The sequence below is a fragment of the Bos javanicus genome, chromosome 4 (assembly GCF_032452875.1).
Source record: "Bos javanicus breed banteng chromosome 4, ARS-OSU_banteng_1.0, whole genome shotgun sequence".
Taxonomy (NCBI): Eukaryota; Metazoa; Chordata; class Mammalia; order Artiodactyla; family Bovidae; genus Bos; species Bos javanicus.
The window spans coordinates 70,116,422-70,133,201 of NC_083871.1; positions in this window are offsets into that span (position 1 = coordinate 70,116,422).

Consider the following 16,780-nt stretch of genomic DNA (forward strand, 5'->3'; position numbering starts at 1 on the left):
CTAAACATCTCAACTATCTTAACAGAGTATCCCCCAACTCTGAAATAACCAATAAAAGAAAGCAACAGACATAAACATTCAAGACCGAAGAAGAGAAAAGGGTTTGAATTCTCATTGCACTTCCTTCTTTCTTCCCCTGAAGTCTCAGAAACTCTTCCCACTTATGAATTCCCTAACAAGCCTAGGGAGTAGTATGCTGGTAAATGTGTAACAACTAGCTCTCCAAGATAACAAAAAAAGCCCTAATTGGTAGCATCTACTGAGCTTTGTAAATATGCCTGCTATGACTGATTTCAAGCTACCAACACCAAGTCACTGACCATGAAGTTGGAAAGAGGTATGAGCCACTAGGAGTGAGCACCAGCCCACCACTGAGTCTGGGTCATGGCATTATTTCATCTGTAAGCCTTGCAGTCTAAAGTATTACTGGTTCGTCCATTTGACAAACATTTTTAATACTAGGAATATGAACAAAGTATCCATTAAATTAGTTCTTTATTACAAATCAAATCTTCTATTGGGTTCAATCTGAAATAATATTATTTCCCCAACATTTCCCCATAAAAGTTCCTTCAGACAAGACAAGTGGAATGATGGTTCTTCTACCTTCAAATAATTCACTTACCCAAATCAGAAGAGACAATTTGTTCATCTAGTGATTCTCATTAACATTCAAAGTATTATAGAAAGTGGCCTCAGAATGACCTTGACTATAGAACCCTAAAGGGTTTTGTTATAGAGTTTACAAAACCAGTGCAAAAGAAAAGAGTCACCTCTAGAAAATGCTTTCTTCACAACCCACACATATCTCAAATATGCCAGTGTAGAGAGAAATTATTATAGACGTATTATAGAAAGTATTAAGATATAACCCTTCTATAATACTTTCTCTATGTTTGCATATTTGAGATATGTGTGGGCTGTGAAGAACTCTGGAGCTTAATTGCTTGGCTTCAAATCACACTTCCACTGCTTACTAGCTGTGTGATCTTGGGGAAAAATTACTTAACCTCTCTGTGTTTTGATTTTCTCACTATAAGATGGGGTTCATGACAATAGTAACTGTTGTGGGAACTAAGTAAATATACATACAATACCTAGAACAACATATAGGAAGTTCCATCTATTAGCAGTTATTAGCAAAGGTTTCCTGAATGTTGTCTAAGTATGTCTTTGCAACTAGACGGAGCAGCCCTCAAACTCTTTGTGCAATCTCCTGCAGGATTTATTAACACATTCTATGACTTCAACAAATTCCTGAGGAACTAATTAATTGATTAAATGTGATTGTATCAATGTGACTCCAAAACATTCTTGCTACAGGGACTTCCCTGGTTAAGACTCCACTGGTTAAGACTCAGGGGGCACGGGTTCCAGCCCTGGTTGGGGAACTAAGATCCCACATGCTAAGCGGCATGGCACCCCAAAAATTCTTGCCACAAATAAACCATTCAATCTCTCACCATCTTGGGAATACTTATCTCTCCATAAGCCTCTCTGAAGATAAGGAAAATAACCAGGAGTAATTTGTCAGAGTGCTTTACATGTGTACATATTCAGGAATGTTTATTATATATAAGCAAGAATAAATTAAAACAATTTAAACATTCTACATCAAGGGAAAGGTTGAATAAATTATGATATAGCCATTAGATATTTATGTTTTCTGTAAGTATTTATTAACATGAAAAAATGCCCTAATTGTAATAATGAAAACAGAAGCATATAAAATTATATGAACAAGATAATCCCAATGTTTGTTTTAAAAAATGTGTTTGCATTAGGGAGAAATAAAGAGACATAAGAAATATGCCATAATCATTAACAGTAGCTATCTCTGGTTGGTGGGATATAGGGTGATTTTGGGGGGATATATTTCTCTATTTCCTAAAGTGATAAAAAGGAAAGATGATATAGATCTGGAGTATCAACCTTGGAATTAGTGTGTCAGGAATGAAATTATGTGTTCCTATTTGCATATAGATTCACTGACCCAACCACCGCTATGGACCAGCTACATCACCCACCTGCATATCCAACCAGTCTGACATTGGCCACCACCTATTCCATCTCTCTCCCAACCTCCCAAAGTGTCCCAAATCCAACATGACAGCATAATCTATGTTTTGCAAATATACATCCACCAAGCTATTTGGAAGCACCAATGATTACCTTAATTTTTCACATTCCTTTCAGATATCTGACTATATTAGGTAACAGTCAACCTCACATAGACATATTTCTACCTATTAAAAATCAAGCACATTTGCGTTATCTCCTGCCCTTGAGGTGCCTGATACAAGGGAAGCATGATTGAGTACTTTACTGATAAGACTGAACAAATCCATCTTTTGAAATAGGCTACAGGAAAATCCAGGTTGGAGATGTGTGATATCCATTAAAATCTAGCTAAATTTGGGTAAAAGGTGGGTCTCAATTTAGTGAAGTGAGAATTCTAGAGTATTTGTTTAATAAAAACCATTTTATTACTCTCAAATCCAAATGGGCTTGAAGCACAATGTTATGAGTCTAAACGGAGGTAGCAAGCATATCATTGGCTCCTGCTTTTAGGAACAGGTTAAGAACTATTTATAATGAGCAAGTCTGATTTTGTTTTCCGATGTGTTTAAAATAGCTTATTCAAAATAATAAAAAAGCCACTTATTCCCTTAAGTAGTGCAATGTTTAGCAATCTTATTTTTATTCTTAATTTACTTACATTCACCTCTCCTCAAGGCAATCTCAAGCCCAAGCCTATCTAAAGCATCATAAATCTCAAACTGCTGAGCTAAATCAATAAGGCTTTATAGCGTATCTTTCTTTTAAAAAATGAAGAAGAGGCATAACTTAAATGCAACTGAAGAAATGCACAGAAGTTATTTCTCTCTTAGCTCCTTTGCTATGGCTGGAGGAACCAAGCACAAGTTCTATATTCATTGTGAGGAAAATCTCACAACAGCAGGCACATCTCAGGACACAACGAGCCCAAGTAAGAAGAAACAGGAGAGTGGTTTTAGCAGCTCCTGAAATGTTGAGGAAAGGAAATAGCTAATACCAAGGAACAATTTTACTGTGAACCAAAATGTGTTGTCTCTGTCAGCATGTGATTAATTTCACGGAAATTATTTATGTACGTGACATTTGTTAAGTGCCCCTCCACCGTGTCACTAACATGCTATATTTTTTGTTATTTTTATTGTCTGTCTCCAGACAGACAGATGGAACTTAGAACGTAAGCTCCATGAAGGAATGGATTTGTCTTTGGGGTTTTGTTTTTCTTTTTTTTTTGCTTTTCCAGTATTAGATTGAAAACGTGCCAGCACATTGGAGGTGCTCCAAAAATATCTGTTGAATGAATCAGGCTTCTTCATAAACAAGGGGTATATTCCTGAGATGTCTGTGGTGCAGGAGAAAGAGCACTGGGTTCAGAGTCTGCGGTAAGTAGCACTTTGCTTGGCTCATACTAGACAATGACCATCTTGGGGGTAAAGAGATGGGTGGATGGATGTAGATGATGGACAGATGTTATAATGATAACTCTCCTTATCTGCTAAATGAGGATGATTATCCATTAAGAAAACCATATGAAAAAGGTGTGACATCTTGTTTACTCAGTAACTCTCTCTTTTCTTGTAGCTAATGTAGAGGAAAATGGAATTGGGCAGTGAGAACCCCAGGCACCTAAGACAAGGAAAAGAAATCATCTAATCTCCTGTGCAAATGAGAGGAGACAGGAATTTGGGTAGAAGTGTATGTTTTTATTCTGTCTTGTAGTGCTGCCAAATCAAGACAGGGTTTGAGCAGAGAGGCAGGCAGGAGGCAGCCAAGTGGAGCAAGTGAGCTGGGCACCCAGCGTCCAATGAGACGTGAGTGAACAGCCGTCAGTTTCACTTCGGCAGCTTCTGTGAACTGAGAGGCATGCAACTGTCAGGTGAGGTGATGAAAGTCCCTGATGGATACTTGGGATTTTAGTTCTGGTCATTAAGTCTCAAGGGTAATCCAGCCCCAGTGGTCCTGTTCTTAGATTTGTGCTTTTTGCTACAAGAGATAAAGCCTTTGGTGTCCCCATTCCTTGTGCAGCCTTCAGATGCGTGGTGTGGGAGGTCTGCTCAGTTAAAGCTGAGGTCTTCCGAGTGCAGCACCAGCTGCTTTGGTGGGCAGAATCGGGGAAGGACCCTGTGTCCTGAGAAAACCAGGGAGGCTGGAGGTGCAGAGGAAAACCACAAGCCAGCGGTGGCATGAGACCTGGACCCCCAAATAGTGGCAGGCAGGTTTGGGAAGATGTTCCAGGGTCTGGGTGAAACAGCCCCCGCAGAGAAACCTCAAATGGCTGTTAGTAGTGAACTGGGGTATCCTGGTTGAGAAGTTTTCTTCCCACTCTTGCTGCCTTTGGTTTGGTGTTCTCAGTCTGTCCCAAAGCTATCTAGTGCTGTGATGTGCTCAAGAAAATTACATTGTCTGAAGACCTCAGCCCTTCCTGTGGGTAATGGGTCAAGATGCAAATTCTCTTTCAACCAATAAGAGGCCCCCAGGCTCTCACAGGCCCCAGCCCTTGTTCTTTCAGTGTGGACTGCTCCAAATCTCTGCTGTTGTAAATCCTGTGAGAGGCTGCACAATTGGCAGTCTTTGAAACCAAACCCCAGGAACAGTCGGGAAAACCTAAACATGCCCTTCTCCTTTGAACACAAGCTGGCCTGTGTTAGGAATAGACCTTCCTACCTCAATCAGTAGGAATGGTAAGGCTGCTCAGATGTCCCGAAACAGAAAGGAACTGAGATCAGCACTGGATTGGCTGGTTTCCTACCTGTGATTGACACGGAAACTGTACCTCTTAATCTCCTACAAGCAAAACATCTCCCGCTGGGATGTGGTCAACCTATGGCTCAAAATATAGTTAATTTGTCCATGCCTTTTTGTGGTTGTTGTTCCAAAGAACAGCCCATGTTAATGGATGTGCCACCCTAATTTTCATATGAGTCTTTTTGTGTTAAAATAATAATGGTGGGAGGAATCCACCAACCAGGTGTGGCAGGCATGTGGGGAGAGAGTGAATGACAAGGAAAAGATCTGGAAACCATGTACAGGTGAAATATGACTAAGATTCCATCCTTATCTAAACCCAGTTTTCTGGCAGTACTACTGAGACCCGGAACATAGAGAGGAGGAACCCCAGAGCAGGTTCCAGAGAGTGGTCAGTTGGAACTGACCCGAGTTGGAAGCAAGGGCGGGAGATGCACTCTACCCCCAACCCCATGAAAGGAGAAGGGACTCAGGCATTAGATTCAACTGTGGTGCGGGGGTGGGGGTGGGGGAGGCGGTTATTACAGAGAGCCAGCTCCCAGTGAAGATGCAACCCAGGGTCTCTCTCAGGTGCAAGCCCTCTTTTCTCCCCTCCCACTGCTCCCTCTGGAATTTCTGTAGAAGGGTACCTTGAGATTGTCATATTAATATCATAAGCTCAGCCAAACTTCTCCCTAACCCCACAGTCTGCCCATTCCACTAGGATCCCATAATAAGACCTACCATTCTCTGATGTGACCCAGGTGCCTAGGAAAATGCTGGGTGCCTAAGTGCTTAATAAATATTTGCTGAGTACATGTACTTAATGAATACTTCCTACATGTCAGTCATTGTGCTAAGAGCTTTATGACTATTATTTCTTTTCATTGTCACAAGAAGCTTGCAAGGTAAATACCAACCTCGTTTTTCAGATGGAGACATTGAGTCTAAGAGATGTTGAACAAATTATTCAAAATCCTGCCACCTGGTGTAAAGTGTGTTTGTTAGTTGCTCGGTTGTGTCTGATTCTTTGCCACCCCTTGAACTATAGCCCACCAGGCTCCTCTGTCCATGGAATTCTCCAGGCAAGAATACTGGAGTGGGTAACCATTCCCTTCTCCAGGGGATCTTCCCAACTCAGAGATAGAACCTGGGACTTCTGCATTTCAGGCAGACTGTTTACCATCTGAGCCACCAGGGAAGTCACCTGGTATAACAGGAAGTTAAATCTGGATCCCTCCTCACATGTTCAAATACAGAGCTCTTCCTTACAACTTTATACAGCTTTTCTGTTCCCATCACCCTTTGGGGACAGGAGCAGGAATTAGAACACATGAAGCAAGGAAGGGTGAAAAGTACATTGGATTGTCCCACCCACAACCCTGGCAGTGGCTTCTTGGAGCTGCCATTGGATTCTAGAGACCCAGGAAAGGCTGCCATGCCTGTTTCTGGTTGAATGACCTCAGGTTCTGCCAAGAGAGATGCTCCCTTCCCTCACCCCACCCCCTTAGCTCCATCTTTCACAAGAATCAGTTGGGAAGGGTGATCCATGGAAGTCAACTTTCAAATTGTGTTTCTCAGGTAGAGAAGAACGTCATCCTTAACACCCTATCATTTCATTTACCAGGGTTTTTTTCATCCAGCAAAGCCAAGTCTTTACGTCCTCCAATGCGCACATTTCACTATATGTGTGAACAAGTCCCTCAAGGGCAGATTAGCCAAAAATATCCTTCTGGGACTGTGCCAGCAGAGCTTTTAGGTATATCTCCAAGTGGAACAAGTTGTATCAGTATACGTAACCACGTGACACCTTTGATGGGAATGTTCTACAAGGAGATGTCATCCCTCCTGGGCCTTTCCTGCCTTGAGGCTCCAAGACCAATAAATCAAAATTCCCCTTCAGTCTTCTGGGAAACTTGGCTCATGATCCAGTCTGTGGGCCTTCATGGGCTGGATAATCCCCCAAAACTAGTATGGATCAGCAGTGAACTGGAGACGGAGCATGCTCCTGTTCAGGTTATCCATGACATTCAATTAACCAGCATGGCCTCAGTGCCTGTCCCCATCTGGGGAAAGGTGTTAATGGAATAACAGAAATATACAGACTCTGCCTTCAGCATCATTTTCATCCAGTCAGGGAAACAACCCATGCATATATCCACATGAAGCACACAGACAGGGATAGGTGTAAAATAATATCACAGGCCAAGAAGACTAGAAGTGACGAGGGGCTGGATGAGTCTTCTTAGGGCTGGGTTGTCTGGGAAAATTTTGGGGAGGAGTGGAAACCACCTAGGACTTGCAGAATGGCTTGGAGGGGTGCAGCAGCAGAGAAATGGGGAGAGAATTTGTACAATGACCTGAGAACATTCATTTATCCATCCTCACCCCAACCCCAACGGGAGTAGGAAACGGCAACCCACTCCAGTATTCTTGCCTGGAAAATTCCATGGACAGAGGAGCCCAGTGGGCTACAGTCCATGGGGTCACAAAGAGTCGGACAGGACTGAGTGCGCACTCACACACACACACACACACACACACACACACACACATCCCAACCCAAATGACAGAGGCAGTCATCAGCTTAGATTGGGGAACTCACTAGGGCAAATGCTGAGTGCCCTGGCCTTCTTACTCTCATCTGCCTGACAAGGCACACCCAAAGCAGCTATGAGTGAGTGAATGAAAGTCGTTCAGCTCTGTCCGACTCTTTGCAACCCCATGGACTATACTAAGGAGGCTGAATTGTCTTTTAAGGCAACTCTCAGCTTATCTCAGGAACTAAGTTTCTGATCAGCTTTGTGATGTTTCAAATCCCTCGCACAGCATCTTAATGATGGAAACAAAAATCATTTTTGGCCCAAGTCTTTCTGGTTCTCAAACTCCACCCACTACCAGTATTGTTTCTTTTCTGATAGTTGTAGATTCATATTTGCTTTTCTATTTCATAACCACTATCTTCTCCCAAGCATAATCACCTTCAGGGCTCACTGCATACAGATTACTGCAACCTGCCCAACTGTTCCCAGCTGCTCTCTATAATAACTCATTCACTGAAAGTTTTTAGAGTGTGAACACCCTCTGACCCACTAATCCCATTTCTCAGACCTCATCATAGCCTGACTTTCCTCTTCTGCTCCTTCTTTCATCTGATCATCTGATGTATATGGGGAGTCCTGCTAGATATTGGGGCTACACCATGAGAAACAAGCCAGAAGCTTGAAGCCCTGCATGGAGTTTATGATCTAGGAGATTTTTTGTTTGTTTATCCCTTAAATCCATTTTTTTTTTAATTTTGGACAAGACACATCTGTAGTAATCTCAGAGAGAATATACCATTACTGCACCATATCATAAAATAGAAACCCCTTGACACAAAATGACAGGTGCAGACAGAAAGAGAAGTTTTCAAATGGAGGACCACATCCCCCAAGCCTCGGGTTGGGGTTGGGGTTGGGGTTGGGGGGGCTGTCCAGAAGACAGGGGAGGGGAACCGTGCATCACAGGAGGACTGTCATGACCCCAGCACCCTCACCCACTAAGCAGCTCTGTGTACCTTTCCCCTGTGACTTTGGGTTTGTGCATAAGATTTATTTGAACAGAATGTTCTCTGGCTGAAAAAGTTTGAAAACCACTACTTGTCTCAAGTTTCTCTATTTAGCCTGGAAACCTTCCAGAGTAGGAGGTATTTTTTTCTTTTTCCCAAATTCCCTTTAAATCCTCTAGTTTTATGTTTAATGAATGGGCTTTAATGATACCTGATATGTGTTGGGTGTGTAATTAATGAGCAATAATATCATGGGCATGATATGTTACAAAATCTTATAGACTGTGAAAGTGTGCTAGAGACTGAAAGTTCTAGAATGAATTATTTTATACAGTATGCAACATGAGGATGGGGGGGGGGGTGGTACTAGTTTAGTTAAGAACATATCAAAAGCAACAACAAAAATGTAAGCAGTTTGCAGAAAAAAATGTAAACAGTCTGAACAATCTACATGAATTCTACATGGTGTCATTTGTTATTTTATTTAATATTTACTGAGTTGTCAGAATGTGCTAGATAATCTTTTTTTTTTTCCTCTAATTCTCTTTAGTACCTTGAACCGAACTTTACATCTAAACTTATAGTCACAAATGATCATTGTGATTTTTTCTATAATATCTAAACTAATAGTCACAAATGATCATTGTGATTTTTTCTATAATATCTGTAGGCCACTTGTATCAGTAAATATTTTATTCAAATTGATACATTTTAAATAAATAAATAAATTTACTTTAAAATTTATAACACTACCTATAAAAAGAAGATGAGAAACACTTGTCAAAAATAAAAGGTAACTATAACTCATAATAATGAAAATCATTAATATTTTTCTCTTATACCACCTAAGATCTCTTTTGATTCCACCAGGTTCCATCCCTTTTGGTTTCACATTTTGGGAAACACTTGTTTTAACTCATATTACCATAGAGTATAAGGCAAACAGCTCCTCTTTGTTCCCTCTTATTTCATCTTACGGGGCCTCTGGAACCCACACACCCACATCCCAATCCCTTTCTTAGTACTTGCCTTGCTCCAAGCTAGCTGAGAACTAATAGGTGATAATTATTCGTCTTATAAATGACTATTTTGCATGTTAATAACAGATGATTCATTTTTCAAAACTCAAATATCAGAAGTCTATCAGAATTTAGAAATAATGCAAGAAAATTGTACCATTTAATTTAAATCACATACATTGGGTGATCTATTAACCACCTACTCATAAACCAGTCCACATGCTTCCCTGCTGACTTAGACTTCCCCAAAACATGGAGATTTGCCTTAGATGTATTAAAAGCTTTAGAATATGACAGACATGGTCTTTTCAAACTGTGATGGCATTCTAGGAAAAGAAACATGGATCAATCATCTCATTAGCATACATCTTACTGTAATCCCACCCCCTCGGTATAGTCTCCCTCCATTCACCTAGAAAAGAGGGAGGCAAAGTTGGTATAAGGTCTGAATATTGAGTTTATATCACTGAAGATGATGGTGCTTGCCTTTTCTCCCTCTCTCATTCCAGAATTCTTCCTTCCCTTGCTGCTCACCTGGAATCCTCCTCCCAGGGCACTTTAGGAGAGTTGTCACAGATCAGATGGCTGGGGAAGCAGAACTTAGGAGACTGTGGGGAGGAGGTTTGTTGGAAAGAGGGAACAACACCTGTGGGTGCATGAGGGGAGCGGGGCTGGCAGAGGGGAGCTTGTACTGTGCTGCAGTCACAGCAGAGACCTGGGCCAGCCCCAGGGTACCTGGGACGGCCCTTCAGAGCTGGCCCCACTGGGGCAAGAGGGTTGGGCCCCCATCCCCCAACACGGGCCAGTCTTTGGATACAGGGATTCAGCTGTAAGTCACCAGCAGGGGGAGCTCCTGGCAGGAGGAGGGAGGCGGGTATTGATACCTCAGTTCTGCAGGAGGATCTGGTCAGAGGATCCACGCAAGAGTAAACCCACGAGTGCCTTGCTCCCAGTGCCTCCCACGTGGTGACAACATGGAGAAGCCACAGGGTCTGATTTCCAGGCAGTTCCTCTGGCTGTGAACCAGAGGCCTGGTGCTGAAAGAGAAGGCAAGAGCCAGGAAGCACAGAATGTGTGTACGTGTAGTGGTGGGGGTGGGGAAAACACCCACAGAGACCTTGATATTCCCTTCCAACTTCTGCATGCATCCCTCCTCCACTGAAAATGTGCTGCACGGGAAACAAATGTGGTCTTGATGCCTAATGGGGTTATCCATCTTGAGATAGAGCGTTCAATTTCAAAGTTATTTGACCAAAGCCAAGTAACAAATCCTGAGGGACGCTGACTTTCCAGAGAGGCAAGTACTTTCGGAAGCATGAACTGAGATGAACTTTGTAAGAGACGTCTCAGGAGTCTTTGGCTGCAAACAGTTAGCTGAGCATTTGCTGAATTGCTTGCCTTCCTTAGGTCCAGGGAAGAGTTTAAGTGGAGCTGGAACTTCGATCACAAATCCCGAGAAGCCAGTGTAGAAAGGAGTCTCCTGGGCCTTAGATTTCCTCTTGGCCTGCCTTCTTCTCTGAAAGTCAGACCCCACAGGTGAGCAATACAGCACCATCACAACCCAACCGATGACCTTGACTTCATTCACTTTGTCTGGGGAAACATGGTGGAACCTGAAGCATTTCTTCTTCCACATCATCTTGTTGAATGCATCTGACTTAGGGAAGGAGGGGCCTAACATCATTTTGAGGGGAAGAGCAGTCTTGTGCCCACAGTCTTCCACCCCTGCTCATCACATGAGAAGAGACCTTGGGCCCAGGACACTGCCTTACTGAGAGAGAAAGAGCCACACAGTTTGCGCTGGGCTTGCCACCTTATGTGGGATTCTCTTTTCCTGTTTCAGACTCAGTAAGTGTTTCTTTGTTCTGCTTAAGCCTGTACTGAATGCCTTCAGTCTCAGTATTTCAGATTCCACAGGAATGGGGTCAGAGTGCTCTGACTGCTGGGCGAGCGTGGGCCAGTTCCCCTGCATCGCTGCCAGGGCACCTGCTGGCCTTGACAGCCCCGAGGACCCACCCACGCCACTGGAGCAGATTTTGCTCCCTATTCTCTTTCTGTCTGAGTGAAAGTGCTGTTTCACTCACAGCTGCACTTTTGAGTGTTTTCCTTGGCATCTGATACCATGATGCAGTGGGCAGCAGTGTTTGGTCTTCTGTCCCTGGCGGCTGGCATCGTGACGGTCTTTGCTTTCCTTCATGGAGTTGGAATCCCCGCTGGCCTTGAGAACCAGTGCACCATGTTCTTCTGGCCTTTTTATAGTGCCCGGTGTCAGTGGATGAGGAGGAGATGGTTCACGCTGGACGCTGGTACCCATAGCAGCGTGGAACCCTTGGCATCTTCAGTCTGGCTGACTGAAGTTCATTGCCCTGAGGCCCATTTAAACTGGGATTTCTCAAAATGGGACCTACCTCCTAGGAGGGTCCAAGAGGAGGTACCTAGTAACCGTTAGTCATGGCCACAGGTCGGGCAGCGTGACTTGAGTTAGCCACCGCCTCTCAATGTGGTCTCTCCCAGATGTCTAGACGTGGTGGCACTTCCAAAAGGACATGATCCTTGTGTGTGCAGGGGAGGAGAGGGAGGTGTTCGATCTGGGGCCTCGGCGGATGGGCCATTCTCAGTGTCCACTAGGAGACTAAGCAGTGCTGCTCTGAAGGCACAAGGGACTGCAGCCCCTCATTCTTACTGAATGTTTACTGGTCAAGGAAGGTCTCCGTGACAAGCGTCAGGCTAACTCAGTGACAAGCGTCAGGCTAACTCAGCACGCAGCTACTGACAGTTTTCAGTGTGCCTCGCACCATGCTAGGTCCCTGCGTTTATTTCTCCATTTTTTTCCCTCAAAAGTGCCTTCGGAGGCAGATCAGATTATTCTCTTTTTACGTAGAGAAATCAAAGATCAGAAAAAGCAAAGAAGTAGCCACGGACTCACACACAACCAGGAGAAAGCAAAGTCGAAATTTGAACCCAGGTCTGTCTGGCTCCAGCCCAACTCGGTGGTTAAGAAGCCTGGATTCTCCCATGGCCAACCTGCACCTTTCACAGAAAAGGGAGGGACAACTTTTGACATTGATGTCCAGCATCCCATTCATCTCCGTACCCAGCTCAGATCCCCTGGGCCCCAACAGTTCGCCTCCAGGACAGAGGTCTCTCTGCATCTTTTCAACCTTCCCAGTCACTCACTGCCAAGCCTTGAGCACAATAAAAACCCAGCAAACACTGCCAGCTGACTGGCTGCTGTACAAGCGAGGCTGAAAGATAAATCAGCCGAGGAGAGAGCCGGCCCGTATTTTCACAAACTGGCAGTGTGTCATTCCACATAAAATGCTCCTATATACCCTATTTGGTTCTCTGGGCCCAAATCTCCTTTATTTGCGCCGAAAATCTGGATCACCATTTGCTTGTATTATGCTGATCGTTTAAAAAAAATTTTTTTTTTAACCCAGGCAGAAAATGCCACTGGTAATTAAGCCTGTGTCTGTAATTAAATCCTGTAACAGGTATAATTCCTCTCCCTCCTGGTGCTGGCATGCCGGCCCATGTGGATGCGCGTACGAGTGGTCATACCTGTTTATGTATGGCTTGTCCTTCTCCATATTTCACAGATGATAGGATATGGCTCTGCATCTCTTCATGTTAATTCTATTTGAAATACTCCCTACCAACATCTTAGGGCTCTGCCATCTAATAAGTGCAGCCAATTTATTGATAGTAAATCTAGGACAAGACAGACTCACATTGATGTGGGCCACAGGGCATTTAAATTAAACAGGAACTCTCCAGCCATCTGTGTTTTAACTTTTTTATGCCTTGATAATAAGCCCTGTTTAGAATAATTTGCTGTGGAAACTGGGACTTCGTGACTGACAGAGAAAGGCCGGGTATAAACAACCCAAGCAGGCCCCTGAATTTGCGAGAATGTCAGGCGAATTTAGACTCATCATAAAAGAATTCTCAGTGACTGTATTTCAATATGACACTTTTATGGTTTTTTATTTTCTAGTCCATTGCAGCCCCAGAGCCCTGGCATGATTTATATAGCCTGGCAGTGCATAATCTTTTGTATAAGATATACAGGCCTCCGGAGGTTTAATTTCTTTCCTCACCACCACTGACAGCATTTGTGCTTCCCTTCTCTTCTATTTTCATTTCTAATGAGATATTGGACTTTGCTCAGTGAGAGGTGATATTTCCACATTTGCAGCCTGACAGGCTAAATCACCAGATCTCAGTGGTGAGGATACAAACCCATTTAAACTGTGTCAAAATATTCATGGAGCCCCATTGATTTGGGCAACGGTTATTAGGAAGCTATTTGGAAAGTTCAGGTTTAATTTTGGAAGCTTTCTGCTGCAAAATCACTCAGTTACATCACAGAGAAAATGGTATCAAAAGGAGAAAAAAATACTGAGGGGTGTGGTGTGTTGCATTTATTTTGTGGAATTATTTTTAGGACAGAGATGACCTTTGTTAAAAAAAAGAGAGAGTCTTTCCATGATGCATCGGTCAATCTGTGGCGTGAAGCAAAGTAAATCCTTCCTATTGCATATAAATGAATAATATGTCAAGCTATTGAAATGTTTTTTAAAAAAGCAACAGTGAACACAACTGACATCAGAGATTAATGCTTTGCATTGCTACACTGACTTTTACCTCTGCCTTTGATCTTAAATCTAGTTGAAACTATTGCAACAGGAGTTTAGCTTCTAAGTGGGATGGGTTCAAATAGCTCTGGTTCACTTAGTATTCAGAAATGTCATAAAGGAAAATTCCCCTGAACAGGAGAGGTGACTGTGGCTGCCTCTGTGAGGAGCCATAGGGATAGAAACGTAACAAATGGTCAATTGAGGGAATTTGGGAGCTCCCAGTAGAGAACAGGAAACGCACACACTGAAGGGACCCTTGACATGATGCTGCTGCAACAAAGTGTTTGGATGTCCTTGGACCCCACAAAAGATCAAAGCCCTTTGAGAGGACCCAGCACATCTGACCTTTAGATGGTAAGGTCATTGGCAATACTTGCTTGATTTATGACCTGGGACTTTATATGAAGTTTATATTTACTAGGATTCCCAAGTTCACAAGGACCTCATTAAATGGTACACACAACATATATACACCCACAGGGGGAAATCCCTTTGGCAATTTGTGGGCGATAAAGTGTTTTCTGTAACACTTTACAATAAGTGGACATTAATGAATGCTCAATTACAGTGGAACTCCTATGGAACAGCATATTACATTCACATTAATGCCAAATGAGTTCATTGTGAGGCATGCTGTTGCAGCAAACATCACAGGAATCGGTGCAGAATTAGGAAGTACGTTGCAATTAGACCCATGTGGTTAAAGTGACCATCCATCCACAGGGCAGTCCGCTCACATACCAGTCCTTCCCATCCAGGCTTGAGTGAAAACTCTGGTGCCAAGAGGCTTGAAGAGTCCTCTGAGAACTCAACATTGCTATGCTCACACACGTGAGAACTTCTCAGAACCCAGGTTCCACAAAATCCCCAAGGACTACTGGCTATGTGAGTTCTCTGATAACAGGGCACCCTTGACATGGGAAATGCACTAAAATTTGGTGAGAAATTCAGGGTAGATGTAAATTAGAAATTCTTGGAAGTAAAGATTGTTAAACAGTGGAATAAGCCACTTGAGGAGTGTGTTTAAGGTCAAACTTGGCACGCAACAGACTTCCTCATGAGCCCCTCCTCCTCCAGGGACCAGGCCTCGACCTCCATGAAAGTCAAGGAAAATTCCCAGCCCAGGAGCTGTTCCGTCGTCGGCAGAGCAGCAGAGCCCTGTAGCAACCTCTCTCACTTCAGAGAAGTTCCCAATGCACCCAGAGACTCATGACACTACCAAAACCAAAAAGGCCCATCTATCCTCTTAGGGCAGATTCATAAACACCAAAATGTATCCCCAATATTATCCCCACAGCCAGGATACCAGGAGGCATGAGAAAAGAAAGCCCTGTGTTAATGCCAGACCTCATTCCATCAGGGCCAGGGTGGCATCTGCTACCTTTGATTAGGTTATTTCACCCCTCTAAGCTTCAGTTCATACTGTTCTCCAAGCCAGGCTTCAGCAATACGTGAACCGTGAACTTCAGATGCTCAAGCTGGTTTTAGAAAAGGCAGAGGAACCAGAGATCAAATTGCCAACATCCTCTGGATCATCGAAAAAGCAAGAGAGTTTCAGAAAAACATCTATTTCTGCTTTATGGAGTATGCCAAAGGCTTTGACTGTGGGGATCACAAAAAACTGGAAAACTCTGAAAGAGATGGGAATACCAGACCACCTGACCTGCCTCTTGAGAAATCTGTACGCAGATCAGGAAGCAACAGTTAGAACTGGACATGGAACAACAGGCTGGTTCCAAATCAGAAAAGGAGTCCGTCAAGGCTGTATATTGTCACCCTGCTTATTTAACTTATAAGCAAAGTACATCATGAGAAACGTTGGGCTGGAGGAAGCACAAGCTGGAATCAAGACTGCCGGGAGAAATATCAATAACCTCAGATATGCAGATGACACCACCCTTATGGCAGAAAGTAAAGAAGAACTAAAGAGCCTCTTGATGAAAGTGAAAGAGGAGAGGGGAAAAGTTGGCTTAAAGCTCAACATTCAGAAAACGAAGATCATGGCATCCGGTCCCATCACTTCATGGGAAATAGATGGGGAAACAGTAGAAACAGTGGCTGACTTTATTTTTCTGGGCTCCAAAATCACTGCAGATGGTGATTTCAGCCGTGAAATTAAGAGATGCTTACTTCTTGGAAGGAAAGTTATGACCAACCTAGACAGCATATTACTCTGTCAACAAAGGTCCATCTAGTCAAGGCTATGGTTTTTCCAGTGGTCATGTATGGATGTGAGAGTTGGATTATAAAGAAAGCTGAGCACCAAAGAATTGATGCTTTTGAACTGTTGTGTTGGAGAAGACTCTTGAGAGTCCCTTGGACTGCAAGGAGATCCAATCAGTCCATCCTAAAGGAGATCAGTCCTGAGTGTTCATTGGAAGGACTAATGTTGAAGCTGAAACTCCAATACTTTAGCCACCTGATGAGAAGAGCTGACTCATTTGAAAAGACCCTGATTCTGGGAAAGATTGAGGGCAGGAGGAGAAGGGGATGACAGAGGATGAGATGGCTGGACGGCATCACCGACTCAATGGACATGAGTTTGAGTAAACTCCAGGAGTTGATGATGGACAAGGAGACCTGGCCTGCTGCGATTCATGGGGTCACAAAGAGTTGGACATGACTGAGTGACTGAACTGAACTGAAGCCTCCGTTCTCTTAAAAGTAAAATGGAGTGGCAATATGATTTCATGAGGCTGGTCATGAGGTTTATGTGAAACACTGCTTTTTGTTTTCAATATTTATTTATTTGGCTACACTGGGTCTTAGTTGCAGCATGAGAACTCTTAGTT